Here is a 13,000-nt window from a genome sequence, read left to right as displayed (position 1 = left end):
AATATGATGTTAATCATACCAATCGAATACCCACATGTTTTCTGCATACAATAGAAAATTAAAAGTTGAGCTAACATAATACTTTCGAATATTGATTGATTTTACTAAGAATTCAGATGTAAGGATACGTTGGTTACGAACTAGATTACAGTTAACAGCTTAGGGTTTGGAACTAGATTCAATCATGATTACGTAATTGGTGAATCAAATAATTTAGTTAAATCGGATACCTTGTAATGCCAAACAATGAGCACAGTCCCGACTACCAAAATTACAATAGATATAACGAAAAGGGATATTAGAATACTCATTAATTTTTTGACCACATTTGTTTTAATCGCTGCACCAATCAGTAATGAAGATGTGAACAACATTAAACTGATTCCAAAGATTGCAAGTTTAAAAAGAACACTTAACTAAATTCCAAACTGCTATTGCTATTGCCATGGAAATAGACTGAAAATGAGAAGGAATGTTATAATTTTAACGGAACATATTCATTCATATGTGATTATATTGTATAATAATGTTGATTATGTATGAATTCTTTCTCTGAAGATGATTCCTTCAAATTTGACACAACTAGATTACAGATCTATCGAAAGTGTTTTCTTTCAAAACACGGTCGAAATTGTGTGTACAATTTTGAAAACCAACTTAAACACTGTAGATATTCAAGAATTGATGTAATTTGCGATTTCACTGTGTGCCAGGTACATCCAGCTGACGAGTGCCAAATAGGACGAAACTCGAATCCTAGATTCCACTGCTAGCCACTATCCATCTTTGCTTATAAAGCTTGTGAATCATGGCTATATCGAGGCAATACACACAGTATGCACATATGCCAATATGAGACTGAACAGTTGCAGTCCTAACACATCAATGGGAAGATTCAAACAAACAATACTAAGTGAATTTCAACTTCACCCCATTGCACAAGCAAGTGGCTATCAGGACTCAGTGGCCGAGTAGATAACGCGATAGCGTTTGAAGCGAAAGGTACTGTGTTCGAGTCCCAGAGTGAACATCAACTCTGAGATGCAGGTACATCCAGCTGACGAGTCCCAAACGGGACGAAACGTGCGTCCTGGATCTCACTGCTAGCCACTATCCATCTTTGTTATATTAAATTACATTTTTAGAAAAAAAAGCAAAAATATGTGAAATGATCATTAGAAATTCTTACATAAATAATTGCAAGCAGGATATTCAGTGGATATTTCTCACTTATCTTCTTCACGAGAACAATTAATAATACTATCACAAATGCAATCGAACTACAAAAGAAAACAGAAGTAGCTGTTGAGCATAACAATTTAAACTCCGACTGTAGCTTATCTAGGGATATTGCCAGTCTCAAACCCGGGCAAGTTGGATGTTTGGGCATGGAATATACAACTTTATCTCGTAGATAACAGCCTTGCTAGAAAAACGCCAACTAGAACAAACAATTTAAACCATTTAAATTATCTCCTCCGAGTTTAAGGAGCAGTTACGATGCCTCATGATGAAAGCCGAGATTCTTCAGAAGTCACAAGGCAGATGCTCCTTATAACAACTAGAGCAGCAATTTTTATAGGTACATGGAGTGTCCGAAAAGTGTGGGCGACCGGGAGGACCAGTCTAACAGTAACAGGAATAAGGAGATACAACATGGCGGTGGATAATCAAGGAAGTAAGTAATTAATAACATGTTGAATAGTGGATAAATGTCGGTAATGTAATCACAACATGCTGACGAAGAACAATTTGAGGATGATAGTTAGTTGTCTTATTCACACACATACACATATACACACACTCACACAACAATTCAAGCACTCCATTAAAATTAATTGTGTTTGACAACCACAAATTTATTGTCTAACTGATTTGATGGTCGTTTACATCAAAAGGATGTTGATTACTGTACTGTAGCATCTCGATTTACATGGTAAATGGTTTATATTGTTTATTCTAAAGATACATCATTTGTTATATCCCAATGAGTAGAAGATTGTACTTCCAGTCCAGGTGAAAAGCTTCAGCTACTCACCTCTCTTTGTAATCGAAAAATCCTTTCTGAATTATTTCGATAGATTTAATATCAATTTGATGATTATTGAGAATAGCATGTACTGCTATTGTTGATTCAATTTGTAGACCTTTCAATTCTTTAAGATTATTAGGAGGTCTTTTTGTGTAACTTACGTGATCCTTGGACTGAGTCAAGATCATACGAGAAGACTCTCTAATACAGAATGTGTTAGAATCAACATAACCTAATCTGCAGACACAATTTTGTGTGGAATTGAACGAGATCTTATCTTTTCTTTTAATTAAAGTGTTTCTTAGGATGTCGGCTGGCTAACAGAAATCTTTAATTTTGTAAGTTTGCAATACGAGTTGTAATTGTTCTGTCGTACGTTGTCGGTAAGGTGAAACCACATTACCATTCTAAGATCTTTCATTAGGATTGTTATTTATAGATGGACAATGGTAAATCGTTATGTTTATCTTTCTTATGAACATTAGGATACTAGTTATAATGCTAGGGTTTCTCGTTACAACAGTCCTTCCACTTTTTACACGTACGTGGGACGTTGATTTACCTTAGACGAATATTTACACTAGATTCCCACCCAGTGTCTATTCTACAGGACTTCAATACAACTCAGACCAAGAATACGAGATTAGCCTGACTAGAACGTTAATACATTTCCACACCAAAATCCGACACAATCCAACAACAAGGAACAGTCAATCGATAATAATCAATACATATTAAGGATAGGGGAATATATAACACATATAACATCTGTCACACTATCTAAATGTCTGACTCAGCGAAACAACCAATCGTTATCATTCTCGCCCACACATCAATCTTCCTTTCTGAAAGTGCGTTTGATGTGTCCTGAGAACGTGTTTATCTGTTTGAAAGAATTCTATGAATAGTCTTCTTAATAATAAAAAATGTGTCATCTACACATATAATCCAGATACGTCGTCTGATGGTGCTGGCAAAAAAAGTCATCTCAATGTGGGACATAAATAAATTAATAATAATCGGATATACTGACGATCCCACGACTACTCTATTCATCGGTTTATGTAAAGAACCTCTGACTATGCATGAATTAAACATAATTCACTTTTGAACGGACGTTATATAAACAAATGAATGGAGTAGCCATGAGATCGCCAGTATATCCGATCTATCTAATCAGATCTAATACGATTTTGATTGTACTAAAAATGTTCTACATTGTTTCGTCTGAATTGTTTAAAGTTGTGTTAATTTAATGTTCGGTGAATTTAAGTGAATTTAGACTTCACCTGATTGCAAAACCAAGTGGCTATCACGACTTAGTATCCAACTGGATAACTTAATTGAGTTTGAAGAGAACAGTGGTGGTTTTGAGTCCTCAACAATGAATATCAAATCTAATATGTTAGTACATTTAGCTGACGAGTCCTAAATGGGATCAAACGCACGTTCTGGATTCCACGGTTGGGTACTATCCAAAATTATTTTCTAGGACAGATAGAATGAGTAAGGATCAGTTCATTCAAGGCTACAGAAAAGATTTTCTTATCAGTGACATATTCAATCATCATCATATATGGAAGTAAATTATTGAAGAGATTATAAATAATTGGTTTAATAAATGACATAACATACTAGAATATACCAGCTATAATGTACGGTATATGTTTTTCGTATCCTAGACAACTAATCCAACTATATAAAGACAATTATTATTATTGATTCAATAATTTACGGCATTGACGCGACCATTATGACGACAAATGTTATTGATATTTGTATAGCAACAAGTGTAAGCACCTATAATTGTCAATGACTTTCACTGATAAAGTACAATCTACTGTTTTGGTATATTTTGATACAACACATAAACGATCAACATGTTTCATAACATTCAGCACATTGTCTCCTTCCCATTCAATATTTTCAACAATAGGAACCATTACGTCCAAGATGTTTCTACAATAAACAGTAAAGTATCATTCATTTGTTCAACTATTCATTGATAAATATAAATGCACAAATTCTATTTCAAATATTGAATCATGTGTACTCAGTGATTGTATTTGATTCTCTTAATTTGACTAGTCAATCATTCGATTTATCGCTAAATATACTGTAGTGACACCAATGTGCATTACAAGGCAATCCCTAACTAGAGATCTGGAAGGGAAGCGGAAAAGAGGAAGGCCAAAGAACGCATTACGCATTGATGAATAACAACTGAAAAGAACTGGAAAGCAAGGCTCAGTACAGAGTTGGGTGGAGAATGTTGGTGAGCAGCCTATGCTCCCCGACGAGGGGTAACAGGCATAAGTATGTAAGTATACTGTAGTGAACGAGAACACAGGTGAGTTTAACCAAATGCATTAAAGGGAAGGGGATGAGTATGGTGTATGTTACTGATATCGACAGATATTAGTAGTATGCATCATCAGACGGAAGTGAAATACCTGGAGGCAGAAGGTTAAGTAACTCCGCCTGTAGCTCTTCTAGAGATACTGCCGGTCCCAAGCCCACGCAAAGGAGGAGGTTTAGGCATAGGGTTAGCGACCTCATCCCGTAGAAAAGCTAACTCGCTAAAAAACGCTAACCACAAAAAATAATTCAAACCATTTAAACTCTGCCCTCCGAGTTGAAGGAATAATTATGACGTCTCATGATGAAAGCCGAAATTCTTCGGAAGTCACGAGACCGATGCACCTTCTAACAACCAGAGCAACACTCTTTATAGGTACATGGAACGTCCGGACAATGTGAGAGACAGGAAAGACCAACCAAATAGCAATGGAAATGAGGAGATACAATTTGGCAGTACTCGGAATCAGCGAAACCCATTGGACACAAACTGGACAACAAAGGCTAGGTACAGGAGAGATGCTGCTGTACTCCGGTCACGAAGGAATATGCTCCACACACTCAGGGAGTTGCTCTAATGCAGTCCAAAGAAGCACGAAATGCACTTGTAGGATGGGAATCTCATGGACCCAGGATAATCAAAGCATCATTCAGAACAAAGAAGCAAGGGATCACAATGAACGTTATCCAATGTTATGCACCCACCGATGATAGCAACGACGATGATAAAGATCAGTTTTATGAAAGGCTGCAATCAATTATAGAGAAGTGCTCACGAAAGGACCTCACCATCCTGATGGGAGATCTAAATGCTAAAGTTGGAGTGGACAACACAGGATATGAAGATGTAATTGGACGACATGGATTAGGAGAGAGAAATGGAAATGGGGAGAGACTTCCAAACCTATGTGCATTCAACAAATTGGTTATAGGCGGCACAATATTCCCACACAAGCGCATACACAAAACTACATGGATCTCACCGGACCAAACCACAGAGAACCAGATAGATCACATCTGTATCAACAAAAAATTCCGAAGATCAATGGAAGATGTGAGAACCTGGAGAGGAGCTGACATAGCCTCAGATCACCACCTGGTTGTGACCAAGATGAGACTGAAGCTAAAGAAACACTGGACAACTGTACAAACAGCACTACAAAGGTTCTATACAGCCTTCTTTCAAGATACTGACAAGCTCCATGAATTCAAGATAACTCTCAACAACAGGTTCCAGGCTCTACAGGATCTACTGAAAGAACAAGAAACTACTTTGGAGGACAACTGGAAAGGGATAAAAGAAGCACTAACTTCAACGTGCCAGGAGGTTCTTGGTCCTAAGAAGCATCATCACAAGGAATGGATCTCTATGGGAACCCTGGACAAAATTCAAGGAAGAAAGAACAAGAAACTAGCAATTAACAACAGCCGAACACGAGCAGAGAAAGTCAAAGCACGAGCAGACTACGCAGAAGCAAACAGGGAAGTGAAGAAAAGCATTAAAGCCGACAAGCAGAAATACATGGGAGAACTAGCAACGACGGCAGAAAAAGCTGCAAGAGAAGGGAATATGAGACAACTATATGATACAACGAAGAAATTGGCAGGGAGATATAGCAAACCAGAGAGACCAGTCAAGGACAAAGAAGGAAAGACAATCACTGAGATTCAAGAACAGAGGAAAAGATGGGCAGAATACTCTGAGGAACTGCTGAATAGACCAGCCCCATTGAATCCACCGAACATCGAAGCAGCCCACACTGACCTTCTCATAGATGTCACTCCACCAACGATCGAAGAAGTCAAGATGGCTATCAGACAAATCAAAAGTGGGAAGGCGGCAGGATCTGACAATATACCAGCTGAAGCACTGAAGTCAGACATTGAAATAACTGCAAATATGCTCAACCTTCTATTCAAGAAGATTTAGGAAGAGGAACAAGTGCCAATGGACTGGAAAGAAGGATATCTCATCAAGATACCAAAGAAAGGAGATCTGAGCAAATGTGAGAACTACAGAGGTATCAGTTTGTTATCAGTACCAGGAAAAGTTTTCAACAGAGTGCTGCTGAATCGGATGAAAGACGCAGTAGACACCCAACTTCGAGATCAACAGGCTGGATTCCGTAAGGATAGTTTGTGCACAGACCAGATTGCGACACTACGGATCATCGTTGAACAATCAGTTGAGTGGAACACATCACTATACGTCAACTTGATTGACTATGAGAAGGCGTTTGACAGTGTGGACAGGAGAACATTATGGAAACTTCTTCGACACTATGGAGTTCCTCAGAAGATTGTCAACATTATCCAAAACTCATACGATGGAATACAGTGCAAAGTGGTGCATAGAGGACAACTGGCTGATGCATTTCCAGTAGGGACCGGAGTCAGACAAGGCTGTCTACTCTCCCCATTCCTCTTCCTTCTAGTGATTGACTGGATTATGAAGAATTCGACATCTGACGGGAAATACGGAATACAATGGACTTCTCAGAATCAATTAGATGATTTGGACTTCGCAGATGACCTAGCCCTCCTCTCTCATACACACGAACAAATGCGGATGAAGACAGCAAATGTAGCAGTAGCCTCCGCATCGATAGGCCTCCACATTCACAAAGGAAAAAGCAAGATTCTCAAATGCAACACGGAGAACACCAACCCAATCACACTTGATGGCGAAACTCTGGAAGAGGTGGAAACATTCAAGTACCTGGGGAGCATCGTTGATAAACAAGGAGGATCGGATGCAAATGTAAAGGCGAGGATTGGCAAAGCAAGGGCAGCATTTTTACAATTGAAGAACATATGGAACTCAAAACAACTCTCAACCAATTTCAAGTTCAGAATCTTTAATACGAACGTCAAGACAGTCCTACTGTATGGAGCTGAAACGTGGAGAACTACTACGACCATCATCAGGAAGGTACAAGTATTTATAAATAGTTGTCTACGCAAAATACTCAACATCCATTGACCGGATACTACCAGCAACAGCGTTTTATGGAAGAGGACAAACCAGCTTCCAGCTGAAGAGGAAATTAGGAAAAGACGTTGGAAGTGGATCGGACATACATTAAGGAAATCACCAATGTGCATCACGACTCAATCCCTAACTTGGAATGGTGAAGGGAGGCGGAAAAGTGGAAGGTCAAAGAACACACTACGCCGAGAAATAGAAGCAGATATGAAAAGGATGAATGTTAACTGGAAGGAACTGGAAAGGAAGGCTCAGGACAGAGTTGGATGGAGAATGCTGGTGAGCGGCCTATGCTCCTCGACGAGGGATAACAGGCGTAAGTAGTAGTAGTAGTAGTAGAAGGTTAGGTAGATCAAAGAAGAGAGAACAAGAACAGAGAATGAACAATGAAGTGTGAGACGATTGATTGACGTTTTGCAAAAGAAGCATTCACTGTATGGTTCTCAGATTCTGTAATTTAGTATTGAAATACATTTGGTTATCCTCACTGGTGTGCTTGATCGCTTCAACACTATCTACTGTCATGTTAATCGTTGGCTTATATCCAATTAACTTACGTGAAAATAAAGTTAATTACAGATGTCAAACGCTAAGTTTTGACCTGATAGTTTCAAATAAATTGAGCATTGGGTGAAGAGTTAACAAGAAACATATATTTTTGTTATATCCCACTGAGAGTAGAAAAATTGTATTTCCGATGTTTCGTGACTTAATGTAAGCTACTTCCTCAGAGTAAATAAATTCGGTTATTACTTTAGTGAAGGAGAACACAAATGGAGACAATCGACTGTATTTGAATACAAAATTACAGAATTAGGTACTGTCAATGTACATTATAACGGATAAAATACATTCATCTGTCATTGTTATATTTGGACGAATAGTAAGTGGATAGTAATCATTAGGATTTATTTGTAGACTGTTATTACATATATTCCTATTGGATAACTATTACGTTACTAAGCTATATGTATATTCATATCTCTCTTATTTATAAGCTTCCATTTGATCTATTGACTACTATCATACGATTGACCATCCTTACGTTATCCTCAATCTTTTGGTTACAATCTCTCACAATCACAGCCACTTTTGGTCTGATCTTGTATAATTGTTATTTTCTATTTAAATGGTGTGATAAGGTCTAGTCTGCTTGTATATGAAGCAAGTATGTCTGAAGTAAATAATTAGTATCACGGAGGTTTACATTGGCGTTCTGGGCTAAGCCGTTTGGGTTAGTCGAGAGTCTACTATCTCAGTGGACAAATAAGAACTCATAATTGATAGACAAGTGTTAGTAACCAGTTTTAACTGATAATGGAACAACTCATTTATTTATATAGATGATATATATTTATATTTAGAAGCAGAGATCACATATTGAAGTTTATTCGAATCCAAATGTTGTTTGCTTTGACTAGTTATGTATAGTTGATTACGTATTTACTGTTTACAGTACAAGTGAGAATCAACTATGATTTAGAAACAAACTTCGTATTTTGCATTTGAATATGGTAAAGACTGAAATCAGTCGAAGAAAAATTGAGGTCAACGAATTACTACAATAATGACACGGATAACTGGGGCTTACCTGTAGTGTTGAATGAAATGATCTCAGTTCTTAGTCGGATTCTGATAAGTCTTGCTGATTGAACGCTACACTTGGATCCTAAGCTAGTTTTGTGTTTGTTTGGGTTCCTGTCACTGGAGTATCTGTAATCATCTCTAGCGGATGCCTCAATCGACTATATACAGTGTCTATAATCATTTTTCCCTATGTATTTGATTAATACGTCTAATCGACGTTCCGAAAGTTCCACGTACTTTGTATAGGACATTTCCCATTCTCTTTTCCATGACTCCAGGTTCCCAACGAATTTTTACAATCTATGGATTGACGAGCACTTTATCACCGACGTTAAACTCCGGATATTCTGATTTTGTCTGCAACCAACCATTGGTTGAGGTGGCAACATGACGTCGAATATAGTTCAAATGGTTCTCCCGAACACCGCTTCAGCAGGGGATTTTTCATCTAGGACGATATGGTTAGGCGTAGATCTATAAGCTGTTAAGAATTTCGCAATTACCCACATTGTCCCCTCGCCTTCTCCTTTCAGTAGTGCTCTTTTGAATGTGTCCACGATGCGCTCAGCCTGTCCATTTGATTGAGGGTGATAGGGTGGAGAGCGTATATTTAAGATTTCATTAATGTTGCGGAAGTGTTTGAATGATTCTGCAATGAATTATGATCCATTATCGGTCACAAAAGTCTCCGGGACTTCAAAGCAACTAAACAGTTCAGATAACTGTTTCACTAGCTGTGCAATCTGCCATAGCATAGACTTGAGGCCATTTTATGAGTGCGTCCACTATGACGAGAAACATTCCTCCTCATATTGGACCGGCAAAATCTGCTTGCAGCCTCTCCCAGGTACTATAAGGCTTTTCCCATTGTTGCGGTTCACACTTCTTTAGACAATTGAGGCATTTGGTTTCGATATCCTGATCCATTGTAGGCTTTTAATCATAGCTTCGAGCCAACGCTTTCGTCTTATTGATGCCAGGATGGGCGCTGTGGAATTGTTTCATAGCTTTGTGGCGTAATGTTTTTGGAACAACAATTCCGTCACTAAATATAATACATGAGTCGACCATCATGAGTGAGTCTCGCCGGCAGAAATATTGTAACATCTCTCCATGAAAAGACGCTTCGGCCACTTGGTGAGAAGATAACCACTAACTTCTCTTAATGTCTTGTCATTTTCCGTCGCTTCTTTGATGGCTCTGAAAGTAACTGGTAGACCATCGACTGCGTCTTCCAATACTCGATGTACTTCTGATTTCGTCTCAATTGTTGCCACTAAGGTATCTTATTCTTGTTTTAACCGTGAACCATTCAGTCTAGATAAAGTGTCTGCTTGTCCAAAATCAGTAGTGGGCTGGTACTTGATATTGAATTCATAACCCATGAGTGTAGTTCCCCACCGTCGCACTTTGTTTGCTGTGTATACCGGGATACCCTTCTTCAACCCAAAAATGGTTAACAGCGGTGTATGGTCAGTTAGTAGAATGAACTGGCGTCCAAATATCATATTGTGGAACATTTTTACAGCAAAGATAATCTACAATGCTTCCTTCTCAATCTGACTGTAGCTACGTTCCGCTGTGGTTAATGATTTAGCTGCATTAAATATGGCTTCCTCAGATCCGTCTGGCATGATATGAGAAATAACTGCTCCAATACCGTGTTTTGAAGCATCTGATGCTACTACAATGGGTAAGGACGTATCGTAATGGGTGAGCAACAGATACGAGACTAGTATTTTCTTGATTTCCTCGAAAGCGGCTTGATAATTTGCAGACCAAACTCATTTTACATTCTTCGCCAGAAAGTTATTTAAAGGAAGCACGCAGGTGATGAAGGTTAGGAATAAAAACTCCATAATGACTAACTTGCCCCAGAAAAGATCGAAGTGTAGGGACGTCCGTTGGTCTAGGCATAGTTTTCACTGCCTGAGTGTTCTCTGGATCTGGTCTTCTACCACCTTTGTCAATTATAAATCCGAGGTAGCCTAATTTTTGCATACAAAAAATACATTTCTCTGCAAAGAGTCGATGTCCATATTCCACTATTCGCGACAGCACCTGACCCGGCTTCTTTTCTAAATCTATTCTATCTACTCCCATAATTATTATATCATGCAGATAAGCTGCAGCATCTGGAACATCCTGTAGCACAGTGACCATCACTTGTTGATATATGGATCGGACCGCCTTGACTCCGAAAGATATTCGATTATACCGGAATAGGCCCTTGTGTGTATTTAGGTGAGCAGATCTTTACACTCATCAGCAACAGGAATTTGTAAATAAGCCTCTGATTAATTCAACTTTGCGGAAAGCTTATCACCATTCAGCTTAGCAAAAGGGTCTTCAGGTAGGTGTAGTGGATACTGATGAGTTTCTAGGGCTTCGTTTAGCCCGGTTGATTATTCGGCACATAAACAGATGCTAACATTAGTCATGTTTACTACCACTATAGGTGCAGACCATTCTGAGAAATTCACCGGCCCTATGACACTCAACTTTTGAATTCGTTCTATCGACTTTATGAGACAGTCTGAAGATTTCAACCTTTCTATCCAATCAAGCCCCAATAAGTCGAGTGATGGACGTTCTGTCAGAAATATTACTCCCTTCTCCGTAAACTCATTGACTGTGATTTCTCAATGAATCTCACCAGCTATGTTTAGGATTCCCTCGGATGCACTATGTGCTGATTGATGAGTTGAATATATTCTCGGTCTCCCAATTTTCTCCAACGTTCTACTGCTTATAAGTGTTATATCAGAGGCTGTGTCTAACTGTAAGTGGGCATCATACTCAATAATCTTGAGGGAAACATACTTTCTACGATTATGGGAGCCGTTTCTGTTAACAGCTACTGTCAATTTGGCTGTACGTGGCTTGAATCTTTTAGAATAAACTTCACGTTGACGGCGTTTCCGGGTTTTACAATGACTTTCTTTGTGTCCTTTTCTGGAACACGTAGTACAATGATGACTTTTAAACGGAGAAAATATTTCGAAATGCCAACCGCCATATAACCAGCATAGGGATGACAGTTTACCGCTGTCATTACGATAGTTCCGCGTGCTGGAACCCTGTAAGACTTTTCTCTCGACAGCATTGACGTGGAGAAACGTGTTAGCGTTTTCTACCATCGAGGTATTATGTTTCAAATTCACTAACATTTGACATTCAGTAGTTACTTACTTCAGGGTCATGTTGGGACAATGTTCAAGCTTGCTTGGGATTCTTTTTCGGGTGAACGTAGGCTATAGACAAATACTAGGCATTTAAACTGGTCTTCAGTCATGGAAGACAACTTAAACCTCTCACATTCTCGGTTCACAATTCCTGCACACTTCACCCAGTCATCTCCTGGTTCTTTCGTTATCTTCAAGAGTTTGTAAAGGATATTAAATAGAGATGACTGTTCTCCAATAATTTGAGACAGGGTTTTAATTGTTTCATCAAAATTAAAGTTTCGCGGGTTCTTCGGAAGAAGAAAGTTACTGAAGCGTTCATGTTCTGTCATCCCAAGTTTTCTTAGAAGTATTCTGACTTTTGAGGCGTCATCCAGTCTGCAAAGATCAGTAGGGAACAAATCATCATACTAGGTATCATTACCAAGTTTTGATTTGATAATTTTAAATAAATTGAGCATTGGGTGGATTGTTATAAATAAATAATATATTTGTAATATCCCAATGAGTAGAAAAATTAGATTTTCTGATGTTTCGTGACTCAGTGTAAGCCACTTCTTCAGAGAATAAATAACCAAATTAACAATAATCCAAGTTTAAATAGTACAACGGAACAATCCAAGAATATTAGGTGATCAATCAAAAACAGGTCTGAATAAATCAATGCCATGTCATTTCATTTCGGTTAAAGTGATTCATAAGGGATATGTATGTAATTTTGTGTGTATGTATGCATTGTTAATGACGAAAAATGTGTGACCTTTGTAATGACAAAGGATGGAGTTTAATTTGTAATGTAATGGTGTGAAATTGTAAATAATATTAGACTGGTTGACTAGGATAGATAGTCCA

Source organism: Schistosoma mansoni (assembly GCF_000237925.1).
Source record: "Schistosoma mansoni, WGS project CABG00000000 data, chromosome 3 unplaced supercontig 0105, strain Puerto Rico, whole genome shotgun sequence".
Taxonomy (NCBI): Eukaryota; Metazoa; Platyhelminthes; class Trematoda; order Strigeidida; family Schistosomatidae; genus Schistosoma; species Schistosoma mansoni.
This window is presented reverse-complemented; position numbering follows the sequence as displayed.